This window comes from Nerophis ophidion, linkage group LG11 (genome assembly GCF_033978795.1).
Source record: "Nerophis ophidion isolate RoL-2023_Sa linkage group LG11, RoL_Noph_v1.0, whole genome shotgun sequence".
NCBI lineage: Eukaryota > Metazoa > Chordata > Actinopteri > Syngnathiformes > Syngnathidae > Nerophis > Nerophis ophidion.
In genome coordinates, this window is record NC_084621.1 from 32,704,919 (window position 1) to 32,717,506 (window position 12,588).

Here is a 12,588-nt window from a genome sequence, read left to right on the forward strand (position 1 = left end):
GGGTATTTTTTTCTATACTTTTATTGTAATATTTTCAGAATGTGTTTGTTCTAATTTTGGCCGAAGTAAGACAAAGAAAACTATTTGAAGTTGTCTTTATTTTTTAGTTTTGATGCCATGATGGGCAGCACAGTGGAAGAGAGGTTAGTGCGTCTGCCTCACAATATGAAGGTCCTAAGTAGTGCTGGGTTCAATCCCGGGCTCCGGATCTTTCTGTGTGGAGTTTGCATGTTCTCCCCGTGAATGCGTGGGTTCCCTCCGGGTACTCCGGCTTCCTCCCACCTCCAAAGACATGCACCTGGGGATAGGTTGATTGGCAACACTAAATTGTCCCTAGTGTGTGAATGTTGTCTGTCTGTGTTGGCCCTGCGACAAGGTGGAAACTTGTCCAGGGTGTAACCCGCCTTCCGCTCGAATGCAGCTGAGATAGGCAGCGCCCCCAGCGCCCCCAAAGGGAATAAGCGGTAGAAAACTGATGGATGGATGGATAATGCCATGATTTTAATAGTCCGGCCCGCGTGTGTGCAGATTTCCTTCCATGCAGCCCCTGAGCTAAAATGAGTTGGACACCCCTGATTACGTTATTAAAGTATATGTAACAGCTGCAGTAACAAAAAAGGGCAGCATATAATACAGAGTAGATCCAGCAGAAAATAGACATTATAAACAAAGAGAGGTAGCGAACAGAAGCGGTCGGACAAATAAAATAAAATAAAATAAAATCCCACGATTGGAGGAGCTTGCACTCTCATCGTTACCACCAAATGCAAGCTCCTGTTCCCCCAAAAACCAAGAGGCGATGAGGTGGTGACTTGTCCAGGGGGTACCCCGCCTGCCGCTCAAATGCTCCGTGACCCCGAAAGGGACAAGCGGTAAAAAATTGATGGTTTATCAGGTCTTTTAATATATCATGATTTTCCTTTACATTGGCATTGTGGATGCTGATATTTAGTCTCATTTAGAGCCAGATCAATACGTGATATTCCAAATGTTTTGAAAGAAATCTGACCTTAAATGTGGGAAGATGAGCTTTCATTTTTTTAGAGGCTTATCGGCACGTTTTTCCAGATCAGTTTATCCCATTTGGGTCTAAACACGGCCACTCGTTGAGAATAAAAAGCAGGGAAAACAATAAAGACGTTGTTTTGTAGCACAGCCACAAAGCCATTATTTTCTAGTATACCATCCGTCCATTTTTCTACCGCTTGTCCTTTCGGCATCGCGGGGGGTGCTGGAGCCTATCTCAGCTGCATTCGGGCAATCCTTTTGAAATGAGCAAGTTATTTTCTGTCCTCGAATCAAATCTGGCAGCTCTGGCGTTGGTCTCCCAGTATTAATTACTTATTGCTTTGATTGAAAGTCCAGTTTTGAAAAATTCCCTCTTTTAGAAAAAAATTCCTCCATTTTTAGGGCGAAAAAGCGTCACAGTTGCGGGAAGCTTAGCAGTTGTTGTCTGTTGTTTTCTTCCCCTACTTCTTAAGGGTTAAGCGGTGTTGGCAGTTCATGAAATTTTGTTATATAGCCCCCTACTTTGAGGCAGATGTACTTCCTGCCTCATGGCCTGCCTTTACCCCGTGGCAAGAAGCACACACTCCCTCGCACACACACGCTCCACACACTTTGTGTGTAGCCGTGGAGGCACCACCTGTGTCTGCCTCACTTCTCATTATGTTTATCAGTAAACACGTAATTTCCACGATTTTGACCATGAAAATGATCAAAATACACAGGAACAACACCAAAATCACATAGAAAGCAGCGTCTAAAAGAGAAGTATTCAAACTTATTTTATGTTATGTTGTTTTTGAACATCCCATCCATCCATCCATTTTCTACCGATTGTCCCATTTGGGTTAAGCCTTTTACCCCCCTGGTGGGAAGTGAGGCAGCACGTCACTGCTTGAGACCTCCGAATAATGTCTACTTTAGGACCAACCTTTATAGATATATAAAGATTTGTGTTCACAACATTAATAATACGTACATACTATGCAAATATAAAAAAGCTTGTTGTGAAAAAATACTTGGACTTTCTCAAGAAGAGGTCACAGTTTCACAAGAAAAACTTAGAATTCTGGCAGTATTTTAATCAAAGTCAAAATTTCACAAGAAAAACTGAACATTTGTGCAATGTTATGATAAAAGTTGGAATTCTACTCAATAACAGTCACAATTTTACAAGAAAAACTTAAAATGTTGGCAGTTTTATGAAAAGAGTCTTAATTTTACTCGACAAAAGTTAAAATTTTATAAGAAAACTAACATTTTGGCAATAAAATAATAATCAGAATTTTTACTTGGCAAAATTATGACAAAAGTCACAATTTTACTCCAAAAATTGTACTATTTTACAGGAACAACAACAAAAATTGGCAATATTGTCAATTATGTCACCATTTTGCATTACAGAGTAATCATTTTATATAAAAAAGTAATAATTTTACGAGAAAATATTGCAACATTACAGAAACAGAAAGATTATGTTGGATATATATATATATATATATATATATGTATATATATATATACGTTGTGATATGTTGTGATATGTATATATGTGTGTGTGTATATATATATATATATATATATATATATATATATATATATATATATATATATATATATATATATATATATATATATGTGTATATATATATATATATATGTATACAGCCATCCATCCATCTTCTTCCGCTTATCCGAGGTCGGGTCGCGGGGGCAGCAGCCTAAGCAGGGAAGCCCAGACTACCCTCTCCCCAGCCACTTTGTCTAGCTCTTCCCGGGGGATCCCGAGGCGTTCCCAGGCCAGCCGGGAGACATAGTCTTCCCAATGTGTCCTGGGTCTTCCCCGTGGCCTCCTACCGGTTGGACGTGCCCTAAACACCTCCCTCGGGAGGCGTTCGGGTGGCATCCTGACCAGATGCCCGAACCACCTCATCTGGCTCCTCTCGATGTGGAGGAGCAGCGGCTTTACTTTGAGTTCCTCCCGGATGGCAGAGCTTCTCACCCTATTTCTAAGGGAGAGCCCCGCCACACGGCGGAGGAAACTCATTTCGGCCGCTTGTACCCGTGATCTTATCCTTTCGGTCATGACCCAAAGCTCATGACCATAGGTGAGGATGGGAACGTAGATCGACCGGTAAATTGAGAGCTTTGCCTTCCGGCTCAGCTCCTTCTTCACCACAACGGATCGGTACAACGTCCGCAATACTGAAGACGCCGCACCGATCCGCCTGTCGATCTCACGATCAACTCTTCCCCCACTCGTGAACAAGACTCCTAGGTACTTGAACTCCTCCACTTGGGGCAGGGTCTCCTCCCCAACCCGGAGATGGCACTCCACCCTTTTCCGGGAGAGAACCATGGACTCGGATTTGGAGGTGCTGATTCTCATTCCGGCCGCTTCACACTCGGCTGCGAACCGATCCAGTGAGAGCTGAAGATCCCGGCCAGATGAAGCCAACAGGACCACATCGTCTGCAAAAAGCAGAGACCTAATCCCGCGGCCACCAAACCGGAACCCCTCAATGCCTTGACTGCGCCTAGAAATTCTGTCCATAAAAGTTATGAACAGAATCGGTGACAAAGGGCAGCCTTGGCGGAGTCCAACCCTCACTGGAAACGTGTCCGACTTACTGCCAGCAATGCGGTCCAAGCTCTGACACTGATCGTACAGGGATCGGACTGCCATAATAAGACAGTCCGATACCCCATACTCTCTGAGCACTCCCCACAGGACTTCCCGAGGGACACGGTCGAATGCCTTCTCCAAGTCCACAAAGCACATGTAGACTGGTTGGGCAAACTCCCATGCACCCCCAAGAACCCTGCCGAGAGTACAGAGCTGGTCCACAGCTCCACGACCAGGACGAAAACCACACTGTTCCTCCTGAATCCGAGGTTCGACTATCCGACGTAGCCTCCTCTCCAGTACACCCGAACAAACCCCACTGGGAAGGCCGAGGAGTGCGATCCCACGATAGTTGGAACACACCCTCCGGTCCCCCTTCCCAAAGAGAGGGACCACCACCCTGGTCTGCCAATCCAGAGGTACCGCCCCCGATGTCCACGCGACGCTGCAGAGTCCTGTCAACCAAGACAGCATCCAGAGCCCCAAGGAACTCCGGGCGGATCTCATCCACCCCTGGGGCCTTGCCACCGAGGAGCTTTTTAACTACCTCATATATATATATATATATATATATATATATATATATATACATATACATATACATATATATATATGTAATATATATGTTATATATATATATAAGCGGTAGAAAATGGATGGATGGATATATATATATATGTTGTGGTTTGTGCAGCCCTTTCAGACACTAGTGATTTAGGGCTATATAAGTAAACATTGATTGATTGATTGATTATGAGAAATGGTTCCCAATTTTATAAGAAAAAAGTCGACACATTGTGAGAAAAAGACCGATTTTAGTTAATTTTTTGTTAGAATTATTTTTTTGTAGTAGCTTTTTAATCTTCATTATTTACTTCCAAGTTATTACAGTATGTCTCTATATATACATTTATTGTGTATTTGTTATACATTTTCGCCAAAAGGGGCGCAATTCAATTTCTGACACACACTTGTTATTACATATGTTGGCCAAAGGGGAGCACTTCAAATTTTTACACACACTTGTTATTTCATATGTTGACCAGAGGGGGAGCACTTATAAAACCGACACACAGTCAATTTGAAAAATCTCTCCTTTTTGGGACCACCCTCCTTTAAATAGATTTCAACACCAGGAGTGCAAATAAGATTCTCTATTAGATGCAATGGTTTATGTCCTAACTTGTTCACCAGTCCTCATAGGGAAGGTACTTTTCTTTGTTGATGTTTCAACAAGAGTAGGAATACAAGAACACGCACGCACACATGCACACAGTACCTATGTTCGACCACTGGTCCTACACACTTCACTCAGAAAATTCCTGAAAGGGGACCCTCAGGGGAAGATTTCAACCCTTGGGGATACCCCAAATATGGTGAATGTTAAAAGTCCCAGGGGAACCAAAAGGGTTTCAGCCATAAAAGTAAGTCATTTTTGTTTTTTATACCTCCAAATCTCTAGATCAGATAGAGTCTCAGACTGGTACGCGGGTAATATCTAGTGGTATGCCAAATAATCATTAAACTATTCAAAGACATTGTTACTGTTCAAACTGTGTGTGCTGTTACAGTGGCCAGGAATATTAAATATACTTGTTAAATAAACCCTCGGCCTTGTTTTTAATGAATACTTAGCCCTCTTACGCTACCGTGTTTTAATGTTGGTCATAATGGCAGTCTTGCTAACTTAAAGGAGCCATATGTAACAATTTCATGTCTAGTCATCATTAAATGGCCCTGATATGTCAAAGCCACTGTGATGAGGTGGCGACTTGTCCAGGGTGTACACCGCCTTCTGCCCAATTGTAGCTGAGATAGGCACCAGCGCCCCCCGCGATCCCAAAGGGAATAAATGGATTGATGTCAAAGCCATTAATAAATAATGTTATTTTCGAACACCTCTATAACTGATAACAGTAGTTTAGCCAGGATGTGCTCATTTCAAAATTAGATTTGCAGCCCTGAAATCTTATTGTTTTCATTTCGGTGCCCCGCCCTCCACTGTTTGACCGATTAAAAAGTCTGTGTGTGTGTCACATCCAGGTTGCCAGTTACGTCGTCGAGCTACAGCCACTGGTAAAGTTACCAAACATGTCAGACCTGAGTAAAACTAAAAGGCCTTGTTACGATTCTCAACTTGTTAATGACAAAAGCCAGGAACATAATGAGGATTTGTATCGGGGATGCCTTTGGAAGATGGAGACGATTGAAGGGGGAGAAGATTTTTTTCATCTGACACCAAACTTGCTAATTTCCTCCTTGATAGGTCAATCAGGCATTTACATTTTCTTATTACTTGTAATAAATGGAAAGGGACATTTCGTATCCAATACAGTCTATGATCTTGTCTAACAAAGCTAATATGTTCGTGCAACGAAGGTTTAGTGTGATGGTGCTTCACTCCTAGTGTCATGCTTAGCATGCTAACCATTGCTAGCGTTGGTTGTAGTTTTTTTTAAGTCTTTGTTTTCTGATAGTACTGACAATAACCATACACAGGCATGACGTTCTTCTTCCTGAAAATAGCCTGTGAGGCAGTGGAAGTTTGAAGTTCCTTGGAGTAGCCCAGACCATCGAGCTGGATTCAGCTACGTATCTCGCAACCTAAGTCAAGGAGAGAGGGGACGACAACAGAATTTTGACTGTGATTGCAGAACCATTTCTGGCCACATTATTAGATATGGCATCTTTAACAAAGAACAGACAATGCAAATTTATAGATTAATCCTTTCCCACTCCTGTGGCCATATTTAATCCCGCTAACCTTTAGAATGAACATTCTGTTGCATGACGACATCTTAAAAAGCAATAAAAAGACCCACAAAGGTCCCAGGTCTCCCCAACATCCATCCATCCATTTCCTACCGCTTATTCCCTTTGGGGTCGCGGGGGGCGCTGGTGCCTATCTCAGCTACAATCGGGCGGAAGGCAGTGTACACCCTGGACAAGTCGCCACCTCATCGCAGGGCCAACACAGATAGACAGACAACATTCACACTCACATTCACACACTAGGGTCAATTTAGTGTTGCCAATCAACCTATCCCCAGGTGCATGTTTTTGGAAGTGGGAGGAAGCCGGAGTACCCGGAGGGAACCCACGCATTCACGGGAGGACATGCAAACTCCACACAGAAATTGAGCCCTGACTACTCAGGACCTTTGTACCGTGAAGCCCTCTCCACAACATGCTTAAGAAATCATGCTTACTGTCGGGTCTATTAGCAGGCCATTTTCTGTTGTTTTCACATCTCTAACTCCTGACATTTAAATTTGTGTTTACAGCCAAACACTCTTCTGTCAGTCCGTCTGTCGCTGAGCAGAGTGCTGACTCATCTTTTTATACAACAGAGGCTACACAGTTGCATGATTGTGGCCTTTTGTGTCACACAAAGAGAACGCAACACTCACGCTTCTGGTGACAGAAAGAAAACATCACATGTGAGGGTTGGCTGTGGATGCCGTGTGTGTGTGTGTGTGTGTGTGTGTGTGTGTGTGTGTGTGTGTGTGTCTAACGTGTCTGCACTTTGTCTCTGCTTGTATCCCAGCAACACTTAACTCAACACAAAGATGGAATTTAGCATCCAACTCTCATTAGCCACAACAAAAAGCACAAAATAGTTACCGTATTTTTTGGACTATAAGTCAGTTTCTTTCATACTTTGGCTAGGCGTGCGATAAGATAAGATTTCATGGGATTTATCGATTAGGAGTGACAGATTGTTTGGTAAACGTATAGCATGTTCTATATGTTATAGTTATTTGAATGACTCTTACCATAATATGTTACATTAACATACCAGGCACCTTCTCAGTTGGTTATTTATGCGTCATACAACGTACACTTATTTAGCCTGTTGTTCATTATTCTTTATTTTAAATTGCCTTTCAAATGTCTATTATTGGTGTTGGGTTTTATCTAATACATTTCCCCCAAAAATGCGATTATACTCCAGTGCGACTTATATATGTTTTTTTCCTTCTTTATTATGCATTTTTGGCAGGTGCGACTTTTATAATTTCAAAATAAAATTATACCTTTCCTGCTGTAATAATGGACCTACTCAAATAAACATCACACCAATTGACAATGTATTTGATTACCTTCTGAATATTCCAACATTTACAGTTGGAATTGAAATCTTACCTGAGCACAAGCTATAATCATAACCCTCATTTTAACTTTCTGACTAAATCAGAGACCAATCCTGAAATCCAATAAAAGTCTTAACATCCTGAGTAAGATTCTAACCAGAACCTGAATCCTGACTGACATAAACCCCAACCCTACTGTAAATATTGTCATTGTAACATTTACAATAATTTAATTTGAATATTAAATGCTGTGAAATATGAGACCATTGTCATTTTTACAGTAATTTGTTGCAAGGTTCAATTTTGATTACAGTACTTTACTGTAAAATTTTGCTGTGAAATACTGTCCAATTTATACAGTGCATGTTTAAATCCCAACACTAAACCTGACCCAAAACTCATAAACTTGATCATAACATTGATACAAACTAGGGTTGTACGGTATACTGTGATACTACTGAATCATATTCAGTACTGTACCGCCTCTAAAAAGTACCGCTCGCCCACCCACCGTCGTCGTCACGTTGTGTCATTGCTGTGGTTTTGCGAGCTGGCGAGTATGTTCGGCAGCGCACAATCACGGAGTACTTACAAACAGACAGTGTGTAGACAGAAAAGGGAGAACGGATGCATTTTGGCTTAAAAACTAACTATAAAGGTGAAGTTATAACACTGAAACACCCTCAGGAAGAGTTGTTTTAAGACATGGCTGGTTAACGTCCATTCGCAGTCTGCAGTGTTTTAGCTACCTCTAAATCACTAATCATGGCGACAAAGAAATTAAGTTTCTTACAAGTATCATCCCTACAGGACGAGGAATAGCTAAACATGTTTCACTACACACCGTTGCTCACCGGCGTCACCGCTAATGCCGCCGTTCCTGAATGTAAACAAACGCCATTGGTGGATCTACACCTGACATCCACTGTAATGATACCAAGTACAGGAGCGTATCTAGTCGATACCACTACTATCGATATTCTTAGCATCACAAAAAATGTTTTCCTTCTGATACAGGAGTATCAGCTTCTAACCCCGCTTTTGAAAAGCTGTGCACTTCAAAACATGCTCGTTGTAGCCATTAATCCATGTTTTGTAGTTTGAAGTGTTTTCTATACTGCGCTCCTGAGTTAATGTTACTAATCAATTTGAATGTATTGAGTTTATTACATTTATTCATTGTCAAATGGGACAGTCCAAAAAATGTTTGAGTTATGTAAATAAGTATTTGCGGCGGTGAAGAAGAGGCTGCATTGATGTCTCAACGTGAAGTTTGGTCTTCTCTTCCCTTGTGACATTGCAGATCACTTTATCCAAAGGCCAGACACACAGATTCCATGATGCAACAAAGGCAGCGGACTTTGTAGACAAACTCCATTTTGGAGCTAAAGGACTACGAATACCAGAAGTGTGAGATATCTTGCCTTTCTTATTGATTATTCAGATGGTATAGAACAGGGGTCGCCAACCCAAAATGTTGAAAGTGCCATATTGGACCAAAAATACAAAAATAAATCTGTCTGGAGCCGCAAAACAAATTTAAAAGCCATATTACATACAGATAGTGTGTCATGTGTGTCCTCTCTGAGCTGCAAGCTTATCGTGGTAGAGGAGTTTGCGTGTCCCAATGATCCTAGGAGCTATGTTGTCCAGGGGCATAAAGCCCCCTGGTAGGGTCTCCCAAGGCAAACAGGTTCTAGGTGAGGGATCAGACAAAGAGCAGCTCGAAGACCTTTATGAAGAAGAAAAATCATGGACCCAGATTTCCCTCGCCCGGACGCGGGTCACCGGGGCCCCCCTCGCCTGGTGGCCGGGCCTGTTCCCATGGGGCCCGGCCGGGCACAGCCCGAAGAGGCAACGTGGGTCACCCCTCCAATGGGCTCACCACCCATAGCAGGGGCCATAGAGGTCGGGCGCAATGTGAGCTGGGCGGAAGCCGAAGGCAGGGCACTTGGCGGTCCGATCCTCGGCTATAGAAGCTAGCTCTTGGGATGTGGAACGTCACGTCACTGGGGGGGAAAGAGCCTGAGCTAGTGCGCGAAGTCGAGAAATTCCGGCTGGATATAGTCGGACTCACTTCGATGAACAGCAAGGGCTCTGGAACCACTTCTCTCGAGAGGGATTGGACCCTCTTCCACTCTGGCGTTGCCGGCAGTGAGAGGCGACGGGCTGGGGTGGCAATTCTTGTTTCCCCCCGGCTCAAAGCCTGTACGTTGGAGTTCAACCCGGTGGACGAAAGGGTAGCCTCCCTCCGCCTTCGGGTGGGGGGACGGGTCCTGACTGTTGTTTGTGCTTATGCACCAAACAGCAGTTCAGAGTACCCACCCATTTTGGGAACACTCGAGGGAGTACTGGAAAGTGCTCCCCCGGGTGATTCCCTTGTCCTACTGGGAGACTTCAACGCTCACGTTGGCAACGACAGTGAAACCTGGAGAGGCGTGATTGGGAAGAATGGCCGCCCGGATCTGAACCCGAGTGGTGTTTTATTGGACTTTTGTGCTCGTCACAGTTTGTCCATAACAAACACCATGTTCAAACATAAGGGTGTCCATATGTGCACTTGGCACCAGGACACCCTAGGCCGCAGTTCCATGATCGACTTTGTAGTTGTGTCATCGGATTTGCGGCCTCATGTTTTGGACACTCGGGTGAAGAGAGGGGCGGAGCTTTCTACCGATCACCACCTGGTGGTGAGTTGGCTGCGATGGTGGGGGAGGATGCCGGACAGACCTGGGAGGCCCAAACGCATTGTGAGGGTCTGCTGGGAACGTCTGGCAGAGTCTCCTGTCAGACAAAGTTTCAATTCCCACCTCCGGAAGAACTTTGAACATGTCACGAGGGAGGTGCTGGACATTGAGTCCGAGTGGACCATGTTCCGCACCTCTATTGTCGAGGCGGAAGATCGGAGCTGTGGCCGCAAGGTAGTTGGTGCCTGTCGGGGCGGCAATCCTAAAACCCCTTGGTGGACACCAGCGGTGAGGGATGCCGTCAAGCTGAAGAAGGAGTCCTATCGGGTCCTTTTGGCTCATAGGACTCCGGAGGCAGTGGACAGGTACCGACAGGCCAAGCGGTGTGCAGCTTCGGCGGTCGCGGAGGCAAAAACTCGGACATGGGAGGAGTTCGGGGAAGCCATGGAAAACGACTTCCGGACGGCTTCGAAGCGGTTCTGGACCACCGTCCGCCGCCTCAGGAAGGGGAAGCATTGCACTGTCAACACCGTGTATGGTGCGGATGGTGTTCTGCTGACCTCAACTGCGGATGTTGTGGATAGGTGGAAGGAATACTTCGAAGACCTCCTCAATCCCACCAACACGTCTTCCTATGAGGAAGCAGTGCCTGGGGAATCTGTGGTGGACTCTCCTATTTCTGGGGCTGAGGTCGCTGAGGTAGTTAAAAAGCTCCTCGGTGGCAAGGCCCCAGGGGTGGACGAGACCCGCCCGGAGTTCCTTAAGGCTCTGGAAGCTGTGGGGCTGTCTTGGTTGACAAGACTTTGCAGCATCGCGTGGACATCGGGGGCGGTACCTCTGGATGGGCAGACCGGGGTGTTGGTTCCGCTTTTTAAGAAGGGGGACCGGAGGGTGTGTTCCAACTATCGTGGGATCACACTCCTCAGCCTTCCCGGTAAGGTTTATTCAGGTGTACTGGAGAGGAGGCTACGTCGCATAGTCGAACCTCGGATTCAGGAGGAACAGTGTGGTTTTCGTCCTGGTCGTGGAACTGTGGACCAGCTCTATACTCTCGGCAGGGTTCTTGAGGGTGCATGGGAGTTTGCCCAACCAGTCTACATGTGCTTTGTGGACTTGGAGAAGGCATTCGACCGTGTCCCTCGGGAAGTCCTGTGGGGAGTGCTCAGAGAGTATGGGGTATCGGACTGTCTTATTGTGGCAGTCCGATCCCTGTACGATCAGTGTCGGAGCTTGGACCGCATTGCTGGCAGTAAGTCGGACACGTTTCCAGTGAGGGTTGGACTCCGCCAAGGCTGCCCTTTGTCACCGATTCTGTTCATAACTTTTATGGACAGAATTTCTAGGCGCAGTCAAGGCATTGAGGGGTTCCGGTTTGGTGGCCGCGGGATTAGGTCTCTGCTTTTTGCAGACGATGTGGTCCTGTTGGCTTCATCTGGCCGGGATCTTCAGCTCTCACTGGATCGGTTCGCAGCCGAGTGTGAAGCGACCGGAATGAGAATCAGCACCTCCAAGTCCGAGTCCATGGTTCTCGCCCGGAAAAGGGTGGAATGCCATCTCCGGGTTGGGGAGGAGACCCTTCCCCAAGTGGAGGAGTTCAAGTACCTAGGAGTCTTGTTCAGGAGTGAGGGAAGAGTGGATCGTGAGATCGACAGGCGGATCGGTGCGGCGTCTTCAGTAATGCGGACGTTGTACCGATCCGTTGTAGTGAAGAAGGAGCTGAGCCGGAAGGCAAAGCTCTCAATTTACCGGTCGATCTACGTTCCCATCCTCACCTATGGTCATGAGCTTTGGGTCATGACCGAAAGGATAAGATCACGGGTACAAGCGGCCGAAATGAGTTTCCTCCGCCGTGTGGCGGGGCTCTCCCTTAGAGATAGGGTGAGAAGCTCTGCCATCCGGGAGGGACTCAAAGTAGAGCCGCTGCTCCTTCACATCGAGAGGAGCCAGATGAGGTGGTTCGGGCATCTGGTCAGGATGCCACCCGAACGCCTCCCTAGGGAGGTGTTTAGGGCACGTCCAACCGGTAAGAGGCCACGGGGAAGACCCAGGACCCGTTGGGAAGACTATGTCTCCCGGCTGGCCTGGGAACGCCTTGGGATCCCCCGGGAAGAGCTAGACGAAGTGGATGGGGAGAGGGAAGTCTGGGTTTCCCTGCTTAGGCTGTTGCCCCCGCGAC